General features: G+C 36.7%; 1 non-coding gene across 1 annotated transcript; it reads right to left on the reverse strand.

Annotated features, from left to right (window-relative positions):
- Positions 1 to 22,383: 22,383 nt before the first annotated feature.
- LOC148565409 (small nucleolar RNA R71) lies at positions 22,384 to 22,491 on the reverse strand. Its single transcript, XR_015884602.1, has one exon. It is a non-coding gene; the product is annotated as a small nucleolar RNA R71 (small nucleolar RNA).
- Positions 22,492 to 22,817: the final 326 nt, after the last annotated feature.

A 22,817-nucleotide genomic window follows, 5' to 3' on the forward strand; every position in this document is an offset into this window, starting at 1 on the left:
GATCCCCGAGGTCTCCTTCATGCTCAAAAAGAGTGAATATCCGGAGATCCGACGTGAGATTCGAAGGAGAGGTTGGGAAATTCTCACCAACCCCATTCAACAAGTCGGGATCTTAATGGTTCAAGAGTTCTATGCTAATGCATGGATCACTAGAAACCATGACCAAGGTGTGAACCCGAACCCAAAGAATTGGCTCACAATGGTTCGGGAGAAATACTTGGATTTCAGTCCGAAAAATGTGAAGCTAGCATTCAACTTGCCAATGATGCAAGAAGATCCTCACCCTTTCACTAGAAGGGTCAACTTTGATCAAAGGTTGGACCAAGTCCTTAGGGACATTTGTGTGGAAGGAGCTCAATAGAAGAGAGACTCAAGAGGCAAGCCGGTTCAACTAAAAAAGCTTGACCTCAAGCCCGTGGCTAGGGGATGGCTAGAGTTCATCCAACGCTCTATCATTCCTACTAGCAACCGGTCTGAAGTTACAATAGACAGGACTATCATGATCCATAGTATCATGAATGGAGAGAAAGTAGAAGTTCATGAGATCATATCCCTAGAACTCTATAAAATGGCGGATAAGCCCTCTACTTTGGCAAGGGTAGCCTTCCCTCATCTCATTTGTCACCTATGCAATTTAGCTGGAATTGTCATAGAGGAAGATATCCTCATTGAAGAGGACAAGCCGATCACTAAGAGAAGGATGGAGCAAACAAAAGAGCCCACTCATGGACCTCAACAAGAGCATGAGGAAGTTCCTCATCATGAAATTCCTGAGATACCTCAAGGAATGCATTTCCCTCCACACAACTATTGGGAGCAAATCAACACTTCTTTAGGAGATTTGAGTTCCAACATGGAGCAACTAAGGATGGAGCACCAAGAGCACTCCATCATCCTCCATGAAATTAGAGAGGACCAAAAGGCCATGAGGGAGGAGCAACAAAGGCAAGGAAGAGACATAGAGGAGCTCAAGCACTCCATAAGATCTTCAAGAGAAAGAACTAGCCGCCATCACTAAGGTGGACCCGTTCTTTAATTTTCTTGTTCTTATTTTTTTCTATTTTTCAAAAATTATGCTTTATGTTGTGTCTATGTTTGTGTCTTTATTACATGATCATTAGTGTCTAGTGTCTATGTCTTAAAGCTATGAATGTCCTATGAATCCTTCACCTTTCTTAAATGAAAAATGTTTTTAATTGCAAAAGAACAAGAGGTACTTGGATTTTGAATTTTATCTTGAAATTAGTTTAATTATTTTGATGTGGTGGCAATACTTTTTGTTTTCTGAATGAATGCTTAAACAGTGCATATTTTTTAATTTGTTGTTTATGAATGTTAAAATTGTTGGCTCTTGAAAGAATAATGAAAAAAGAGAAATATTATTGATAATCTGAAAAATCATAAAATTGATTCTTGAAGCAAGAAAAAGCAGTAAATAGGCAAAAGCTTGCAGAAAAAAAAAAGAAAAAAAAGAGAAAAAAATAAAGAAAAAAATAAAGAAAAAAAAGAAAGAAAAAGAAAAAGCAAGCAGAAAAAGCCAATAGCCCTTTAAACCAAAAGGCAAGGGTAGAAAAAAGGATCCAAGGCTTTGAGCATTAATGGATAGGAGGGCCCACAAGAATAAAATCCTGGCCTAAGCGGCTAAACCAAGCTGTCCCTAACCATGTGCTTATGGCGTGAAGGTGTCAAGTGAAAAGCTTGAGACTGAGCAGTTAAAGTCGTGATCCAAAGCAAAAAGAGTGTGATTAAGAGCTCTGGACACCTCTAACTGGTGACTTTAGCAAAGTTAAGTCACAATCTGAAAAGGTTCACCCAGTTATTTATCTGTGGTATTTATGTATCCGGTGGTAATACTGGAAAATAAAATGCTTAGGGTCACAACCAAGACTCATAAAGTAGTTGTGTTCAAGAATCAACATATTGAAATAGAAGAATCAATAACACTATCTAAATTCTAAGTTCCTATGGATGCCAATCATTCTGAACTTCAAAGGATAAAGTGAGATGCCAAAATTGTTCAAGGCTACAAGTCCCACTCATCTAATTGGAACTAAGTTCATTGATAAGTTTGGAATTTATTGTATTTTCTCTTCTTTTTATCCTATTTTGTTTTTAGTTGCTTGGGGACAAGCAACAATTTAAGTTTGGTGTTGTGATGAGCGGATAATTTATACCCTTTTGGCATTGTTTTTATATAGTTTTTAGTATGTTTTAGCTAATTTTTATTATATTTTTATTAGTTTTTATGCAAAAATCACATTTCTGGACTTTACTATGAGTTTGTGTATTTTTCTGTGATTTCAGGTATTTTTTGACTGAAATTGAGGGACCTGAGCAAAAATATGATTCAGAGGCTGAAAAAGGACTGCAGATGCTGTTGGATTCTGACCCTGCTGCACTCGAAGTGGATTTTTCAGATATATATATAATAGTCTATACTTTGCCCGAGATTTGATGGCCCAAATTGGCATTCAAAGTCAGCCTAAAATATCTTAGCGTAAAACGCCCAAACTGGCACTAGAATTGGAGTTAAACGCCCAAACTGGCACCAAAGCTGGCGTTTAACTCCAGGAACAAGCTATGCACGTGTAAAGCTCAAGGCTCAACCTAAGCACACACCAAGTGGGCCCTGGAAGTGGATTTCTTCACTATCTGCACTTAGTTACTCATTTTCTGTAAACCTAAGTTACTAGTTTAGTATAAAAACTACTTTTAGAGATTTATTATATATCTTCTTGATCACTTTGATCTTTGATATGCTATCATAGACCATTGTTCACGTTCGGAGGCTGGCCTCACGGCCATGCCTAGACCTTTTCCACTTATGTATTTTCTACGGTGGAGTTTCTACACCCCATAGATTAAGGTGTGGAGCTCTGCTGTTCTTCATGAATTAATGCAATTACTACTATTTTTCTATTCAATTTATGCCTACTTTTTCTCCAAGATATACTCTCGTACTTAATTCAGTTAAGTCAGAATGAAGGGGTGACCCGTGATAATCACTCACTATCTTCGTTACTCGCTTATCCAAGATCCGCGTGCCTGACAACCACAAGCGGTCTACATGATGTTCAACGTAGTCATTGGACGACAGCCAGAGTATATTCTCTTGTGTCTCTAATTGATGATTCACATCGTCTCTCCTGACAACAGAGCATCTGGATCTGAGATTAGAACCTTCGTGGTATAGGCTAGAACCATTAGCAGCATTCCTGAGATCCAGAAAGTCTAAACCTTGTCTGTGGTATTCCGAGTAGGATCTGGGAAGGGATGGCTGTGACGAGCTTCAAACTTGCGAATGTTGGGCGCAGTGACAGTATGCAAAAGGACAATGGTCCTATTCCGACGCTAGCGGGAACCGACAGATGAGTAGCCATGCGGTAGCTGTACAAGGTATTTTTCATCTGAGACGAGAAATCCGACAGTTGATTAGCCGTACAGAGATCGTACATGGATTTGTTATCATCCGAGAGGATCATACAACTTGCCATGGAAGGAGGTAACGCATGGTTGGAAGAAGGCAATAGGAAAGCAGAGGTTCTGAATCAACAAAGCATCTCCATACGCTTATCTGAAATTCCCACCAGTGAATTACATAAGTAACTTTATTTTATTTTATGTTTTATTTATATTTTAATTATCAAAACCTCATAACCAATTTAATCCGCCTGACTGAGATTTACAAGGATGACCATAGCTTGCTCCAAGCCAACAATCTCTGTGGGATCGACCCTTACTCACGTAAGGTTTATTACTTGGACGACCCAGTGCACTTGCTGGTCAACTACACAGAGTTGTGAAGAAGTGTTGAGATCACGATTCCGTGTACCAATATGCATCGAGGATTTATAAACTTTCGGACTTTCCGAACTTGATTTCTTAAGATCCATGACCCCCACAAAAATTCAGATCCGATAGAAGTGACCGAATCATCATCCTCTACACAGTGATGTGTGTTTTTTTCAGTGAAATCAAAAAGTGGAGCTGCCCCTGCTAGGAACCAAAGGAAGGGAGGAACCACCGAGCTTTCGACGTTTTCACTCCGTTTGACCGATCAGAAACCTCCTCCGGTATCTTGTGTGTGTTCTATGCTTCACATAGGTAGAATTTGGTCATTTTTCACTGATTAAATGTTAATATGATAAGTGGTTGTTGGTTTGATTGATTATCGGTTGAATTTGATTAAGTTTATGTTGAAATTTTGTTGATTTATTATTGTTGCTTATGAATTATGGTTCGGCCAAGAAGAACAGCCCAGCTGGGGTTTTTTTGATAATTTTAGGGCTGTTCTAAATGAGAATTAATAAGAAAAATTGATGAAGTTTGATGGCTGAGAGATTAATTAAAAAACGGTAAAAAATTGGTAACCGTAAAGCTCGAAAACGGATTTAAAATCATATATATTTTTGAACAGATTTCAAAAAAGAATTTTTGGGTTTTAATAGTTGTGCTTGCCACCAACATAACATTATTATTTTGAAAATAAAATTATATTTTGATAAAAATTAATATTTATTTTGTAAATATATAAGTTTTAGGGTATTTTGAGTAAAAAGTAAGAGTTCAGAAATGAACGGATATTTTATAAAAAATTATGGGTTACTTTTATAAATAATAAAATATGTGAGATTTAATTAATATTTTTCTAAAAATGTTGGAGTACAAATAAATACTTACAAGCTTCGGGATTAAAGTATAATTTCTAAAAGTATAAGAATAAAGCTTTAATAAAGCTAGTTTTTGTATAACAAAAATAGAAATATTAAATATTAATACTTCTTAATTATTATTGTAATAATGCATAATTAATTAGTATATTTTTGTTAAATCTATTATTTTACTTTTTGTTAATTTTTATTTAAAAAGAAAGAAAAGTAAAGTAATAAGACTTTCTAAAAGTATTAGAAATACAAAGTATTATTAAAGAGTTTTATAATTCTCTTTTCATAAGATATTGAGGAAAATGAGAGAAAATAGTGTGAACATAATTTGATATTTTGATATTTATAAAATAAAAGACTAAAGAAAGAGAAAAGATAAATCGGCACGTGTGATTATGGGAAGATCACGAGAGGGTGACTATAGTATGGTTATGGTGCCAAAGGATAAATGTTAAAAAGTCGTGGGCTTTGTATGTGAATGATTGTGCGGGGACGCCGGTAAATATAGAATGGCTTTCAGGGGAAGAGGTCATGTTCAACATACTTCAGCTGGAGAATCAGCGCCTGCAAGAAGTAGAAACTTGCAGAGGTTATGTCGCTGGAATGCTTATCTGACTTGCGAGTCAGATTGCGTCGGGTGGGTTGTGATAAATCCCATTTTTAGGGTTTATCTTATGTTGAATTTAGAGTATTTTATCAACCTTTTCTCACATTTACTCAAGGAAATAGCATGGTTTTGTGATTCTCTCTTAACTTGTGCCTAGATGTGAAAACATGCTTTTAAACCTCAAATTAGCTAATTTTGATTCACCTTGGATTCCACTAGATGCCTTGATGTGTTTGCTAGTAATTTCAGGAAGAAAAAGACTAGGAATGGATCAAAGGAGTGAAGAGGAAAGCATGCAAAATGGAGAACACATGAAAAAGCCAAAGATCTGGATACATTCATCCACGCGCACGTGCACTGTACGCGCATGCATGGATCGCGAAAGCTTCAGGGACGCGCACGCGTGATGTACGCGTACGCGTCGGTGGCCGCACGTGATTTTAAAGTGAAAACGTGCCCAGCAAATTCTGAGAAGCTGTGGGGCCCAGTTTGCAACCAACTTTGGCGCCAAATTACATAAAAGGACCAAGGATTGAAGGGTAATTAAGGAATTCACAATCATTCACATTCATTCCATCATTAGGGACATTAGGACTAGTTTTAGTTAGTTTTAGAGAGAGAAGCTCTCACTTCTCTCTAGGATTAGGATTAGGTTTAGTTCAATAATCTTAGATCTAGGTTTTAATTCATGCTCTCTTCTACTTTTACTTTTCAATTCTTTGTTGTTACATTCATCATTCTTCTATTCTTTTGTTGTAATTTCTTCTACTTTGTTTCCATGCTTTGATATTGATCTACTCTTATTTCTTATATTTTCTTTTAATTCAATTTGAGGTAATTCATATCAATAATGTTCTTTTTGATTGTTGTTGTTAATTCCTTGTAATAATTGTTGTTACATTTCATTCTTGTTGTCAATTTACTATGCTTTCCTTTTATGCCTTCCAAGTGTTTGTCAAAATGCTTGAGAAGATATTAGAGTAGAATTTTATGCTCTTAGCTTGGGAAGGTAACTTAGGAATTCTTGAGTTGCTAATGTCCAAGTGATTGATAGTTGGTAGCCATTGACTCTAGTTCTCACTAATTCAATTAGTGAATAGCTAGGACCTATGGACTTGGATTGATATAGCTCATTTGACTTTCCTTTACTTGTTAGAGGATGATTTAATGGGATTGATCCTTGCAATTATCATATTGTGGTTAGTGAAAAGGATAGAAATCCTTGACCACCAAACCTTGCCAAGACCTTTTTGTCATTTGATTTCCTTTATCATTTACTTCCCTTGTCTCCTAATCAAAACCCCAAAATATACATGTCCATGACCAATAACAAGAACACTACTCTGCAATTCATTTGAGAGACGAGCCGAGATTTAAATACTTCGGTTTATAATTTTAGGGGTTTGTACTTGTGACAAACAAATGTTTGTATGAAAGGATTATTGTTGGTTTAGAGACTATACTTCGACAAGATTTCAATTGTGAAATTCTATACCATCAAAAATCCATTCATCAAATGGCGCCGTTGTCCGAGACTTGCAATGGTGTTTTGTTATTGGTTATTATATATATGTGAATATTGTAAATACGTTGCTCTTTCACTTGTTTCCTAGACTTAGTTAGTTGCTTTTGTTTCCATTATGAATTCTCACTGTGGCTATGAGTTTGGTTCTAATTGTATTGTAGGAAATGTAAACTTCAATGACCACATGTACCAAGGATGGAACCAACAAAAATGGGAGGAGCCTCCAAGAATTGATCACTCCTATTGGCAACAATCTCCGGATACTTATAGGTATAACCACCACCCTAATACATGTCAATTTGATGGCTATAGTGAATCTTTTTGTGGAAATCAATTACCACCATCATATGCCTATGAGCCATATTCTCAACATGAACCTCAACCATTCTCACAAGCCTTTCATTACCAAGCACCCTCCTATGATCCATATCCACCATGTAACCAATCACCCATACCATATCATTGTGACCATTATGAGCAAGAGCCTTTAGAACCACCACAACCCTGTCATGACTATCTTCAAGAACCACCTCAATATACACCATCTCCACATCCTTACCAAGAAGAACCACCTTCCTACTATGAACCTTTTCTCCAAAATGATGAACCCTCTTACCCACCCCAAGCTCCAATAGATGATTCTCTCACCTTGCTATTTCAAGGCCAAGCAGATATGCAAAAGAACACCCTAGAGTTCGTGACTAATTTGACCAAAGTAGTGCACACTTTAGCCTACCAATGCTTGAACACTCAAGGTGCTTCCGTATCCACATGTGAAAGACCAAAAGAAGAGCCACGCATGAAGGAGAGATTTGAAAATCTGGTGGAGAAAGAGGAGTTGGGTTTTGTGTTGGAACAATTAGAGGAACTTCCAATTATTGAAGACAACGAAGACGTGGTTGAAGATTTAGGGGATGTGGAACCTCCATGGGAGTTTCAACAACCTCTGGAGTACATCAAAATTGAAGAATATGGAGAGGTTGATCAAGAGATGGATTCAATCATCAATGAATTCCTATCCAAAATTAAATCATCTCCCATTGGGTAAGAAAGTGAAGGTATTGAAGACAACTTCAAGCCAAGCAACATTGGTAATCTTAGTGAAGACCCTTCCATTGAGTGTGAAGTTGATTTTGAAGTAGACTTCACACAACCTCGCAAGCTTGATTCGACCAATGATAATGAGGAAGTAGAAGAAGTTGACAAGCAAGAAGAAATTGAAAGAAGTTGTCAAGAGGTGGAAATAACCAAGGAAGAGTTTAAAGAAGTAGACCTCGCATTGTCTAGTGTGGGAAGGTCCCCCTCCCCAAGCCACCATCCACACAACATTCAATTGGGTAAAATTCTTTCCCTTAAGCTTCAATTTCTCACTTGAATATGGCTTGATTGAAACGGATGGGAAACTTAGAGCTCTTTGTGAAATTACTAGTAAAAGAGGATTGTGTAGTGGTTGGCAGTGTGGTATTAGGCTCATTAATGTCGAAGCTTCAAGGCATAGGGACCATGATTGGAGAAATGCAAACTTCTGTGGGTCTAGAAGGATGATTTGGTGTGCAAAAGAGAATTCTATATGTCAACCACCCGGATGGAAGAACTATGATACTCAACTTGAGGACGGGTGCGAGAATAAGATATAAGACCCCGGATTGAACCATGAAGACCAACTTTGGGACCTCATATCTTGGGTTGAACTTCACCCAAGCTTGGTGAAGATAGTTGGAATTTCTGTCAACCATTTAATGAGCAAAGATCCTTGGAGATTCAAGGATGAGTACAAACACAAGCCACCATGACAAAGAGCTCCCCAAATGTCCAACTTAAGGACTTAAAATAAAAGTGCTAAGTGGGAGGCACCCCACCATGGTAAACTCTTTCCACTCTCTTGTAGTTTCTTTAATAAGTGATGTGAGTTACCATTGTAGGTAATCTTCCTCTTCATGTATTCTTGTATTAATATTTTGGTTGTTAGTTACTTAGAGTGCAAGTTTTGTTTGTTTGCATTTGAAAATTTTTGTTCAAAAAGTGCAATATAGCTGGTTTTGAGTTGTAGGTAGTGTTAGGGAGGTTTTAAACCACTTTTAGTATTTCAAAAAAAAACACAAGAGCAGGGACGCGTACACACGCTGTACGCATACGCGTCGATGAGTGAACGCAGAGCCCATACATATTCTAGAGAGTTAGGCAAACACGGCGCGAACATTGAGCTTGGGGAATTATCAAATGCACGCGTACGCGTGGATGGGTTAACATAATTTCCATACTCCCACCCAAGAGTTGCGCGACTGTGGCGCGTGCAATGCGCTTCTCGCGCAAACTGCGACCCATGCGGACGCGTACATCACGCGTACGCGTCAATGCACCCATTCCTCACTTACGCGTACGCGCACCTGGCGCCTCCGCGTCCATCTCCTCTTCAAACCACCCACGCGCACGCGTACAGGTCGCGCACGCATACAGGACGCATACGCGTGGATTTAAAATTATAACCCCATCCACGCGAGGAGCCCTAGCATAGTCGCGTATTTCATCCCTTCTCTTTCTAACGTTCCCTCTTCGTTTCTCCTCAACCACCATAGCTAAACCTCCACCACCACCCTCTTTGTCCGAGCACCAGCCACACTCCGGTGACCCATCGCCGCCGAACCACCCCTTCTCTCTCCCTCTTTTCTTCTTCCTCTCTCCTCCCTCTCACACCCCTTCCTCACCACTTGTGTTTCTGTTCGGCGCTTCCCCTGCGCCGCCGCAAGCTCTTCCACACCGTCACCACTGCTGGGAAGCACTGCTGTCTTCCCCCTCCATTCTCCATTTCTATTTCTTTTCTGCTTCCCAGGTTCACCACCCCCTACCTCAACACTGCTTCTTTGTTCTACTTTCTTTTCATTTTAATTGTTGTTAGTCAATTGCAGTTTGTTAGATGATTAATTCTGTTTGGTAGGTTAGCTTAGAAATGCATGCTGATAGGTAGCTAGGTTGTGGTTAGAGGATTCTAGGCCTGATAAGTACTCTGTTCCTATTTATTTTCTGCTTGTAAACTACTTGGTTGTTGTTTGGTGATGTCTATGCACATAGTGCTACTGTTATGCTATTTCAATGCTGCCTTGCTGCACTTTACTTGTGAAATTGAGCTTGCTGCTGCCTGAACTTATGCTCTAATATATCATGTGTTAATTTGCTGCTGTATGCTATTCGGGAACGTCCAATTTACTGCCGGAATACTGCCCAATTTTCTAAAAATTGCTTTGTTTTTAGACTCACTACCAAGACTTGAACTTGACACTTTTTCAATTGCACCTTCCTTGGCTTACACCAAATTTAATTCTTAGGTTGAGTTGGTTGGCAGTCCTGTGTTTATTTCGTTCCCGAGATATGCATTGATTAAGTTGATGTATGAACCTTCATGTGCTTTCATTTTCAAGTTAAATCAAATGCATTTTGACTCATATTAAGTTCATCAGTTGACCTTAACTTGCAAATTCTTGAATAAGGTTCAATCTTTTGCAAAAATTGGTGCATTCCACTTGTGTAACACTTTCCTTCAAAATAGCTTTCAACGTGCCTTTGGTTACACTAGTGCTTGTTTCAATTTCTCCACACTATTTATTGCAAAACTTGGTGACCTTCTGCATTGTTGATGACCTGCTTTTCAATTCTACGCTTTTGTGCAATATTTCATATTTCATCATCAATGAATGCATCGTCCTCATGAATGTGAGTGTGCTTGTTAACCATGCTTGTCTTGATCGGGTGCGTCATGGAGGGGAAGGAGGTATACTTCCCTCGATTGATCAAGCGCTACATGTGGCAAGCACATGTCCGTGGTTTACTTCCCTTTCCCATATTGGTCACCACGATGATTCAGCTAGCCAGTGCCCCATGGGAGGCAGATGATGAGATACCACCCCCCGGCCCACGGAAAGGAGGAAGTGATTCCGTGGGGGAGTGGGTGCAGGAGAAGCCCCCATCTCGGTGCCGCTCTAGAGCCAGAGCAGCAGCGACCCCTGGCACATCTTAATCCTCAGCAGCAGCAGGACCCGCAAGTCCATCAGCACCGTTACCACCTCCAGCTCCCTAGCCGACCTATCTATTAGTCCAACACCTGATCTGCTTTATGGAGCGCACTGAGCACCGCATTATGCGACGCCTGGACAGGATGGATCAGATGTTCGTAGCATTGGGTGTTGAGTTGCCCCCTCTTCCCGAGTCTTCTGCATCCAAGGAGGCGGAGCATGAGGCGGGGCCAGCTCAGACAGAGGCGCCACCACAGACACAGGCTACCCCGGAGGTTCAGCAACCACCTGAGGAGCCACAGCCTGAGACCCGACCAGACACGACAGTTGACGATGCTCAATTCTAAGTGTGGGGAGGTCACCTTCGTCGCCATCGGTGGAGTGCCATTTTGGAGGATAAGTTCGGACATTTATCACTTATTTTATGTTATTTCTAGTACTTTGCACTTTATTTTATCGCACTTTTGGATTATTGTATATAGTTGTTATTTTGAGATACTTTTATTTTAGTTTGTTTCATTTTGCACCTTGCATTCTAGATATTTCATATTTTAGTGTATTTTTGCTTTATGTAGTTATTTTAGCTTTTTGGTTGTGATTTAAAAATATTTTGATTGTTGAGACCTAAGTTTATCCCTTTTCCATAAGAAAATTATTTTGATTAAAGAAAGGGGTAAACTAAGGAGATTTTAGCCCTCTAAATCACAACATTGCATTTAGGATAAGCTTAGTCAAAACAATAAATTCTTCCAAAGAAGTTATCTATAGGGCACCACCCCAATTGATTGAAAAATTTTTTTGAGGAACTTGCTTGAATCATATATATCTTGTGAAGCATGTTTTGAGCTAAGAACACAAGCTTGTGAGATTTGAGCCTAATGATGTGGTTACATCTTATAACCACTTATTTTCCTTCTTGTGTGAATTGTTCTCTTTCTATGATTATGATCCTTGATTTGCTTAATTCTTTATGTCCATTATTCCTTGTATTCATGCATTTATATGATCGAGGCCATTATTTTCTTAAAGCTCACTTATCCAAATAAGCCTACCTTTTGCCTTCCATTGTTAGCCAATTTTGAGCCCATGCTTAACCCAATTGTTCTTTATTTTAGCACATTACAAGCCTAAAGCGAAAAACAATAAAAGTCCCTTGTTTGGATCTTTGATTGGTTTAGTCTAGTGAGAGTGTTCATTATTCAAGTTTGGGGAGGTTTGGGAACAATGGTTGGGATAAAAGGATGCTTTGTATTTTTATATATTTGGAAATTGGGTACATGCTCATATATTAATAAAATGTTAGACCTTATGCATTGGTGCTTTTGAAGGAAAAAAATGAGAAAAACAAAAGAACAAAATAGAGAAAAGAAAAAAAGAATATGGAAAAAAAATATATAAAAAAAAAGATAAAGAAATAAAAAAAGGGGACAAAATGCCCCAAAGCAAAGTGAAGCAATAAGAATCAATGCATAAGTATTGAGAAATGGAAAGAAAATGCATGAGTATGTGTGAAAAAGTGAGAAATGGGTAGTTAGGTTAGAACTTAAATTGTATAGGCTATTATATAGGTTAGGTGGGAAAGTCTAGGCTAATCAAAGATTCAAACTCAAGCTCACTTAACCATATATGACCATACCTTGACCCTAACCCCATTACAACCTTGAGAAAGACCTCATGATAATTGTATGCATGCATTGAATAATTGTTGATTGTTAGATGAAGAACAAATCTTGAAAAGCATGATTAGGGGGGAATTGAGTGAATCAACCCCTAAAAACTTGAGTGATTAGAGCAGATACATATCCGGTGAGGGTTCAATTGCTCAATTACATGTATTCACCATGATCATCTTTATTCATGCAAGGTTGTAAATCATTTTTTATTATTCAATACAATTGTGGGTTGGATTTAATTCTTACTCCTTTAGCCCTTGTGCTTGTACATATCTCTTGGGAGTTTATTTGTTTTGACCAAGCATTTGCATTTATGTAAGTAGTTGCATTTAGATAGTTTGCATATAGCTTAGTTCCATTGAATAAATGCCATACCCTTTACTTCATTCTTGGTATAGCATGAGGACATGCTATGGTTTAAGTGTGGCGAGGTTGATAAACCCCGTTTTTAGGGTTTATCTTGCGTTGAATTTAGAGTATTTTATCAACCTTTTCTCACATTTACTCAAGGAAATAGCATGGTTTTGTGATTCTCTCTTAACTTGTGCCTAGATGTGAAAACATGCTTTTAAACCTCAAATTAGCTAATTTTGATTCACCTTTGATTCCACTAGATGCCTTGATGTGTTTGCTAGTAATTTCAAGTAGAAAAGGACTAGGAATGGATCAAAGGAGTGAAGAGGAAAGCATGCAAAATGGAGAACACATGAAAAAGCCAAAGATCTGGATACATTCATCCACGCGCACGTGCACTGTACGCGCATGCGTGGATCGTGAAAGCTTCAGGGACGCGCACGCGTGATGTACGCGTACGCGTCAGTGGCCGCATGTGATTTTAAAGTGAAAACGTGCCCAGCGAATTCTGAGAAGTTGTGGGGCCCAGTTTGCAACCAACTTTGGCGCCAAATTGCATAAAAGGACCAAGGATTGAAGGGTAATTAAGGAATTCATAATCATTCACATTCATTCCATCATTAGGGACATTAGGACTAGTTTTAGTTAGTTTTAGAGAGAAAAGCTCTCACTTCTCTCTAGGATTAGGATTAGGTTTAGTTCAATAATCTTAGATCTAGGTTTTAATTCATACTCTCTTCTACTTTTACTTTTCAATTTTTTGTTGTTACATTCATCATTCTTCTATTCTTTTATTGTAATTTCTTCTACTTTGTTTTCTTGCTTTGATGTTGATCTGCTCTTGTTTCTTCTATTTTCTTTCAATTCAATTTGAGGTAATTCATATCAATAATGTTCTTTTTTATTGTTGTTGTTAATTCCTTGCAATAATTGTTGTTAGATTTCATTCTTGTTGTCAATTTACTATGCTTTCCTTTTATGCCTTCCAAGTGTTTGTCAAAATGCTTGAGAAGATATTAGAGTAGAATTTTATGCTCTTGGCTTGGGAAGGTAACTTAGAAATTCTTGAGTTGCTAATGTCCAAGTGATTGATAGTTGGTAGCCATTGACTCTAGTTCTCACTAATTCAATTAGTGAATAGCTAGGACCTATGGACTTGGATTGATATAGCTCATTTGTCTTTCCTTTACTTGTTAGAAGATGATTTAATGGGATTGATCCTTGAAATTATCATATTGTGGTTAGTGATAAGGATAGAGATCCTTGACCACCAAACCTTGCCAAGACCTTTTTGTCATTTGATTTCCTTTATCATTTACTTCCCTTGTCTCCTAATCAAAACCCCAAAATATACATGTCCATGACCAATAACAAGAACACTACCCTGCAATTCCTTTGAGAGACGACCCGAGGTTTAAATACTTCAGTTTATAATTTTAGGGGTTTGTACTTGTGACAAACAAATGTTTGTATGAAAGGATTATTATTGGTTTAGAGACTATACTTCGACGAGATTTTAATTGTGAAATTCTATACCATCAAAAATCCATTCATCAGGTTGAAACCAACAAATGAGGTCATTACCTGCGATAGGACTAGACATGCATCATCCTTGCTGCACATTTGCATTTTACTTGATAATGTGAAGTTATTTGTGATTGTCTTCTTGTGTTTGTACATTCCTTAATGGTATTCTGAATTATTGTAACTGGCTATTTCTCTATGATTCTTGAATATTTAGTTTTGAATTAGTTAAACTGTGATAATACTGACTTAACTAACTACCCCCGATCCTACTAAGAACCCCCAGTTCTTACCCCTTCTTTCCTTCCCTATCAGATGGAGACGTGCATCCTATTCTATAAGATGGACCATCCCTATATATATGAGGATCTTGAGAAGTGTCCGGATGTGATTGAGTTTTCCTTTGACGACGACAGTTGATGCTTGGGAGCTGAGGATGTGACTTTTGGGAGTTTAATTGTGTTAGCCTAGCTTTTGTGTTTAGTCTCTCACTTTTGATTAGACTCGCTGAGAGAGTAGGATGTATATATTTGACTAGGCTAGTTTTTGGGCGCCAGCTTAGGGGGTTCCTATATGGACCAGGGCCCGGAGTATTGATTATGTATATAGTAACAAGATGTGAAGGGTTATACACTAACTTAGACCTGTATGACATTATATATACATATATGTAAGTAGTATGTATGATGTATATTATCTCTATCTCTGATGTTTGTGTTATTTTATCGTACTTATTTAATTATTAATTTTTTAGAAAAATCGATCTCGCGCTAATATGATACAAGCGTAATAATGAATATTTAGTTAATTTTTAGGAAAGCAAGTTAGTGAGGCTTGATTTTCAGTATGATCATGACGTATTGAAAATTGGTCGTTACAAATCTCAAGCCCCACATCTAACATGCCATCAAGCCTCACCTCCAGTGGCTTCTCCAAGCCCTCCCCAAGCCCTTGCATTCAATGTGGATCTTGTAGGTTGAATGTGCCACCTGGACCAACCTCCAGGGCCTCTTAATTGCCTTCAATAATCTCTAAATGTCTAAGCTTGATTGGATGAGTGAAGACTTAGCAAAAGCCCATATTATCTAACATTGATTAACAATAATGAGGAGAATCACAATTAGCTTGACTTGAGAGGAAAACCATAAGGGGGACATTAATTAGCTTAGATTTGCTCCTATTTTAATTTGATTTAGTTTTGAATTCTAAATTTTTAGGTTTTAGATTAATATATATAAGGAAGGAGAAACAGACATGCGGGCTTCTTCCTCTGGCAGTTCTAGAATTCATAGTTTTTGTTTTTTAGCACATCATGAGCAACTAATCTATACTGTTAAGGTTAGGAGTTTTGTTTGTTTTAATGGATTAATGTTATTGCTTTTTTATCTTGATTAATGCATTGATATTTTTCTTAAGAAACAAGTTTTCGTACTTCATTACAAGGGTTTAAATCTATTGGAAAATAGTTCTAATCTGAATTGAATTTTATATTCATCTTGAAAAAGTTATTTGTTAGAATTAAGTTTGAAAACTTCTTCTCGTAATTCTTTAAGTCTTAAACTTGGCTTGATAAGTGACATTAAATCAATTAGGTTTAGGTCTTAAGAATTGTGTGGCTTTTAAATTAGTGAACACACTTCACCTCTTATCTTAACTAATTGATCAAGGAATTGATGATTTATTAGGTTAAGAGAAATTGAATCATAAAAGGATTGAAGTTTGATTAATTATGATTTGCCGTAAGACACATCTTTGCATAATCAAGGTAGATAATGAAAAGCATTGTTCCTAAAGTTTTAAACATCTCCAAAGCCTTAACATTTCTCCATTCATATTACTTTCTTAATTGTTTACAAATTGCCTTCAGTTAATTATCTGTTTTTGCTACTAGGATATCTGTGAAATCCTAATTTGTAATTGTCTAGTTAGAATAATTGATTAACTCTTGCGTGCTCAGTCCCTTAATCCTCGTGAGAATGATAATCCACTCTCCTGGTATTACTCGATACGATTCGGTGCACTTGCCAAGTTGTGGTGTTACAAAATTTCGCATCAAGTTTTTGGCGCTGTTACTGGGGATTAAACAAGATTGACATCAAAGTGGTTAATTGATTGCATATATTAGACCTTTATTTTTCTATCTTTTTAATTTTTCATTTCACCCAAATTTTTCTTCATTGTGACGCTGGAAATTCAAGTTTTCTTTGTTGTCTATGTGTTTATGCAAGGCAATAAGGACAAAGAAACACTCAATTTTGATCTAGAAAGTGAGAGAACACTCCTCTAGATAAGGAAGAAATCTAAAGATCAAAAAAAAGAAGCTGAGGGAGTAAAAGAGATTGAAGAGTTTGAGGTGTTAGACGCAATGGCTGACATTACTAATGACACAGTCAATGCTAGAAGAACTATTGGCTCTTTTACAAAATCCTTCTCTTGAAAATTGTGGAAGAAGCATTATAGCACCTACTGTGGAGGCAAACAACTTTGAGTTGAAGCAGCAACTCATCACCTTGGTGCAACAAAATTGCCAATTTAGTGAGAGTCTTCAGGAAGATCCTAATCTGCACATATCTGGCTCTCTACAAATATATGACATAGTCAAATCTAATGGCGTCTTGGCTGAAGCCTATCGATTGTGGTTGTTTCCATTCTCTGTAAGGGATTGAGCCAAGTAGTGGCTCGAAACTCAACCAAAGAAGAGCATAGCAACATGGGATGATTTGAAGCGAAAAACTATATTTTGGGTTAAATATTTAGTTTCTACTTGTACATAGTTGTTTTCTGCTCCTTGTATTTTATATTTGGTCCCTCCTAGAGGTTGACTTGGAGAAACAGGTATTTAATTTACAGTTTGAGTTGTATTTTGGGATATATATATATATATATATATATATATATATATATATATATATATAGTTTATCCTTCCTTTAAATCTTGCATATCTATTTTAAGCTTATCCATACGAGTGTGATGCGACTTCTGTTACACTTTTGTTTAGCTTGCTTTTTAAGGCTCCTAGTTATAATTTCTTCTAACTATATTATATAAGTATTTTTATTTTTAGAGGTCTTAGCACCTCGCCACCTCTAATTTACGTCCTGGGCGTAAAGTTCTATATGGTAAGGTGTTACATTATGGTATCAGAGCAATTCATTTCTGTAGAGGCTGAGGAACAGACAGACTATGCTTATGGGCATACTCTGGGGGTGTGTATAGCCTAATTAGGATATCTAACTGATATATGTGGCATATTTGTTCATGAGCATGCATTTGGGACTTTGAAGCACTAGACTTGAGATATTGAGACTGATCACCTTAATATCACTTGTTTGGTGTGAACAGGAACCAAACTGCAACTCGTGGATGTGGACGCAGCTGAGGTAGAGGTTAGAATAGTAACATGGAAGCCGAAACGACTGAAAATAACCCTATGAACTTCATGGCTGCACCGGAGGGCATGGCTGTGGCTATGCAGGCTACAGCCGAGGTGTTAGGAAACCAAGTAAATAATGGGAATGGCAATGGAGATAATGGGCTGATGACACTATCAACTTTCCTAAAGATGAATCCACCGACCTTCAGAGGAACCACGAACCCCACAGAAGTTGACAACTGGTTTCAGGTAATGGAACGAGCTTTACAAGCACAACAAGTGCCTGAAGATCAATGCATTGAGCTCGCGAGTTATCAGTTTACTTGATACGATTTGGTGCACTTGTCGAGTTGTGGTTTACAAAAATTCGCATCATAGATCAATTTTCCTAAACTAAGTGAACTTCAAATGCTTAACAAATCTTTGTATTCAACGAAATATATTAGCTCATAGTTCAAGAGATCTTATGTTAGTAATTTTAAAACAACTTCAAAGATTAAGAGTAAAGCATTATGATCTAAATTGATTTTTTTAAGCACCTTCTAAGATATTTCAAATTATAAGATAACTTCAAACTTGTTAAACATGAATTTGAGGTATCAACAAAAAATTAAAATAGCATAAGGATGAACTACTTAACAGAAAATAAATAATGAATTCCAGTGATGCACATAACTGAAAATAAATAATGAATTCCAGTTATGCACATAGTAATGCATAAGGATATCGTTTGCATTAAGCCTTCTCAAGCTACAACTTTGACTTAGACTAAATCGCAATACAATCTAAGATATATATATATATATATATATATATATATATTATTTTTTCAAACCTTCTCAAGTGTAACACCACATTACCCTAAGCCTTATCTCATGTCGTTAAGCAAAGGATAACAAAGCGCCACGACAATTCTAAAGCTCGTACAATAATATTGATGAGCGGATAATTTATATGCTTTTTGGAATTGTTTTTACATAGTTTTTAGTATGATTTAGTTAGTTTTTAGTATATTTTTATTAGTTTTTAAATAAAATTCACATTTCTGGACTTTACTATGAGTTTGTGTATTTTTCTGTGATTTCAGGTATTTTCTGGCTGAAATTGAGGGACTTGAGCAAAAATCAGATTCAGATGTTGAAGAAGGACTGCAGATGCTGTTGGATTCTGACCTCCCTGCACTCAAAGTGGATTTTCTGGAGCTACAGAACTCCAAATAGCGCGCTCTCAATTGTTTTGAAAAGTAGACATCCAGGGCTTTCTAGCAATATATAATAGTGCATATTTTGCCCGAGTTTAGATGATGCAAACTGGAATTCAACGCCAGCTCCCTGCCCTATTCTGGAGTCAAACGCCAGAAACAGGTTGCAAAGTGGAGTTAAACGCCAGAAACAGGTTATAAACTGGTGTTTAACTCCAAGAAAGAGCTCTCCATGTGAAAGCTTCAATGCTCAGCCCAAGCACACACCAAGTGGACCCCAGAAGTGGATTTCTGCATCATTTACTTATCTCTGTAACCCTAGTAACTAGTTTAGCATAAATAGAACTTTTTACTATTGTATTCAAGGATCTTTGGATGTTTAGTTCTGAGATCATGGAGGCTGGCCTCTCGGCCATTCCTAGACCTTGTTCTTATGTATTTTCAATGGTAGAGTTTCTACACACCATAGATTAAGGTGTGGAGCTCTGCTGTTCCTCGAGTATTAATGCAAAGTACTATTATTTTTCTATTCAATTCAAGCTTATTCCTATTCTAAGATATTCATTCGCACCCAAGAACATGATGAATGTGATGATTATGTGACGCTCATCACCATTCTCACTTATGAACACGTGCCTGACAACCACTTCTGTTCTACATGAAGATGAGATATAATGAATACTCTTAGATATCTAATACAAGGGACCGAGTCCGAGATATTAGAGTCTTTGTGGTATAAGTTAGAACCCATGGACGGCCATTCCTGAGATCCGGAAAGTCTAAACCTTGTCTGTGGTATTCCGAGTAGGATCCGGGAAGGGATGGTTGTGACGAGCTTCAAACTCGCGAGTGCTGGGCGTAGTGATAGACGCAAAAGGATAGTAAATCCTATTCCAGTATGATCGAGAACCGACAGATGATTAGCCATGCAACGATAGCGCATTGTACCATTTTCGCAGAGAGGACGGGATGTAGCCATTGACAACGGTGATGCCCAACATACAGCTTGCCATGGAAAGGAGTAGGAATGATTGGATGAAGACAGCAGGAAAGCAGAGGTTCAGGAGGAACGAAAGCATCTCTATACGCTTATCTAAAATTCTCACCAATGAATTACATAAGTATCTCTATCCTAGTTTATCTTTTAATTATGTTAATTATCAATTCTCTATAACCATTTGAATCCACCTGACTGAGATTTACAAGGTGACCATAGCTTGCTTCAAGCCGACAATCTCCGTGGGATCAACCCTTACTCACATAAGGTTTATTACTTGGACGACCCAGTGCACTTGCTGGCTAGTTGTGCGAAGTTGTGACAAAGTGTGATTTATGTTTGAGAGCACCAAGCCTTTGGCACCATTGTTGATGATCACAATTTCGTGCACCAAGTTTTTGGCGTCGTTGCCGGGGATTGTTCGAGTTTGGACAACTGACGGTTCATCTTGTTGCTCAGATTAGGTAATTTTATTTTATTTTTAAGCTTTTTATTTCTTATTTTCGAAAATAATACAAAAAAAAAATTCTTATAAAATCATAAAAAACAAAAATTTTATGTTTCTTGTTTGAGTCTAGTGTCAATTTGTAAGTTTGGTGTCAATTGCGTCTTTTTAATTTTTCTTAAAATTTTCGAAAATTCATGCATGTGTTCTTCATAATCTTCAAGTTGTTCTTGATGATTTTCTATGCTTGATCTTTAATTTTTCTTGTTTTGTATCTTTTCTTGTTTTTCATATGCATTTTCAATTTGTTGGTGTCTAAAGTTTGAAAATTTCTAAGTTTGGTGTCTTGCATGTTTTTCTTTCCTTAAAAATTTTCAAAAATAAGTCTTGATGTTCATCTTGATCTTCAAAGTGTTCTTGGTGTTCATCTTGACATTCAAAGTGTTCTTGCTTGCATTATGTGTTTTGATTCACAATTTTCATGTTTTGAGTCTTTTTGTTGTTTTTCTCTCTCTTTATTAAAAATTTCGAAAAATCAAAAAAATATCTTTCCCTTTTTCACTCTTAAATTTTCGAAAATTTGAGTTGACTTTTTCAAAACTTTTTAAAATTTAGTTGTTTCTTATGAGTCAAGTCAAATTTTCAATTTAAAAATTCTATCTTTTTCAAATATTTTTCAAAAATCAAATCTTTTTCAATTTTCTTCTTAATATTTTCGAAAATTTCAAAATTTATTTTCAAAATCTTTTTCTTATTTCTATTCCATATTTTCGAAATTAATGCTAACAATTAATGTGATTGATTCAAAAATTTTAAGTTTGTTACTTGTCTAGTAAGAAAGGTTCAATCTTTAAATTTTAAAACACTATCTTTTTGTTTCTTGTTAGTCAAGTAATCAACTTTAATTTTCAAAATCAAATCTTTTTAAATTTCTTTTTTAAATCTTTTTCAAAATAAGTTTCAATCACATCTTTTTCAAAATCAATTTCAAAATCTTTTCTAACTTCTTTTCTAACTTCTTATCTTTTCAAATTGATTTTCAAATCTTTTTCAAATTAATCCTATATTTTTGTTTGATTCTTATCTTTTTCAAAACTACCTAACTAATTCTCTCTCCCTAATTTTCGAAAATCACCTTCCTCTTTTTCAAAATTCCTTTTTAATTAACTAATTATTTTAAATTTTAATTTTAATTTTATTTTTTTCTTATTTTCGAATTTTAATTTTAATTTTAAATTAAAAACAAAAATATTCTTCTTCTCTTTTCAATTATTTTCGAAAATTTTTCTCTCTCTCATCTCCTTCTAATTATTTATTTATTCACTAACACTTCTCTTCATCTCAAAAATTTGAACCCTCTCTTCCCCTTGGTGTTCGAATTTCTCTTCTTCTATTCTTATCTTCTTCTACTCACATAAAGGAATCTCTATACTGTGACATAGAGGATTCCATATTTTCTTTTCTGTTTTCTTCTTTTTCATATGAGCAGGAACAAGGATAAGAACATTCTTGTTGAAGCTAATCCTGAACCTGAAAGGACTCTGAAGAGGAAGCTAAGGGAAGCCAAAGCACAACTCTCTGGAGAAAATCTGACAGAAATTTTCGAAAAAGAAGGAGACATGACCGAAAATAATAACAATGCAAGGAAGATGCTTGGTGACTTTACTGCACCAAATTCCAACTTACATGGAAGAAGCATCTCAATCCCTGCCATTGGAGCAAACAATTTTGAGCTTAAACCTCAATTAGTTTCTCTGATGCAATAGAATTGCAAGTTTCATGGACTTCCATTAGAAGATCCTTTTCAGTTTTTAACTGAATTCTTGCAGATCTGTGATAATGTTAAGACCAATGGGATTAATCCCGAGGTCTACAGGCTTATGCTTTTCCCATTTGCTGTAAGAGACAGAGCTAGAGTATGGTTGGACTCTCAACCTAAAGATAGCCTGAACTCTTGGGATAAGCTGGTCACGGCTTTCTTAGCCAAGTTCTTTCCTCCTCAAAAGCTTAGCAAGCTTAGAGTGGATGTTCAAACCTTCAAACAGAAAGAAGGTGAATCCCTCTATGAAGCTTGGGAGAGATACAAGGAACTGACCAAAAAGTGTCCTTCTGACATGCTTTCAGAATGGACCATCCTAGATATATTCTATGATGGTCTGTCTGAGCTATCAAAGATGTCACTGGACCATTCTGCAGGTGGATCCATTCACCTAAAGAAAACACCTGCAGAAGCTCAGGAACTCATTGACATGGTTGCAAATAACCAGTTCATGTACACTTCTGAAAAAAATTCTGTGAGTAATGGGACGCCTCAGAGGAAGGGAGTTCTTGAAATTGATACTCTGAATGCCATATTGGCTCAGAAAAAAATATTGACTCAGCAAGTCAATATGATTTCTCAGAGTCTGAATGGAATGCAAGCTACATCCAACAGTACTCAAGAGGC

The sequence above is a fragment of the Arachis ipaensis genome, chromosome B5 (assembly GCF_059453495.1).
Source record: "Arachis ipaensis isolate K30076 ecotype BB chromosome B5, ASM5945349v1, whole genome shotgun sequence".
In the NCBI taxonomy this organism is placed as follows: Eukaryota; Viridiplantae; Streptophyta; class Magnoliopsida; order Fabales; family Fabaceae; genus Arachis; species Arachis ipaensis.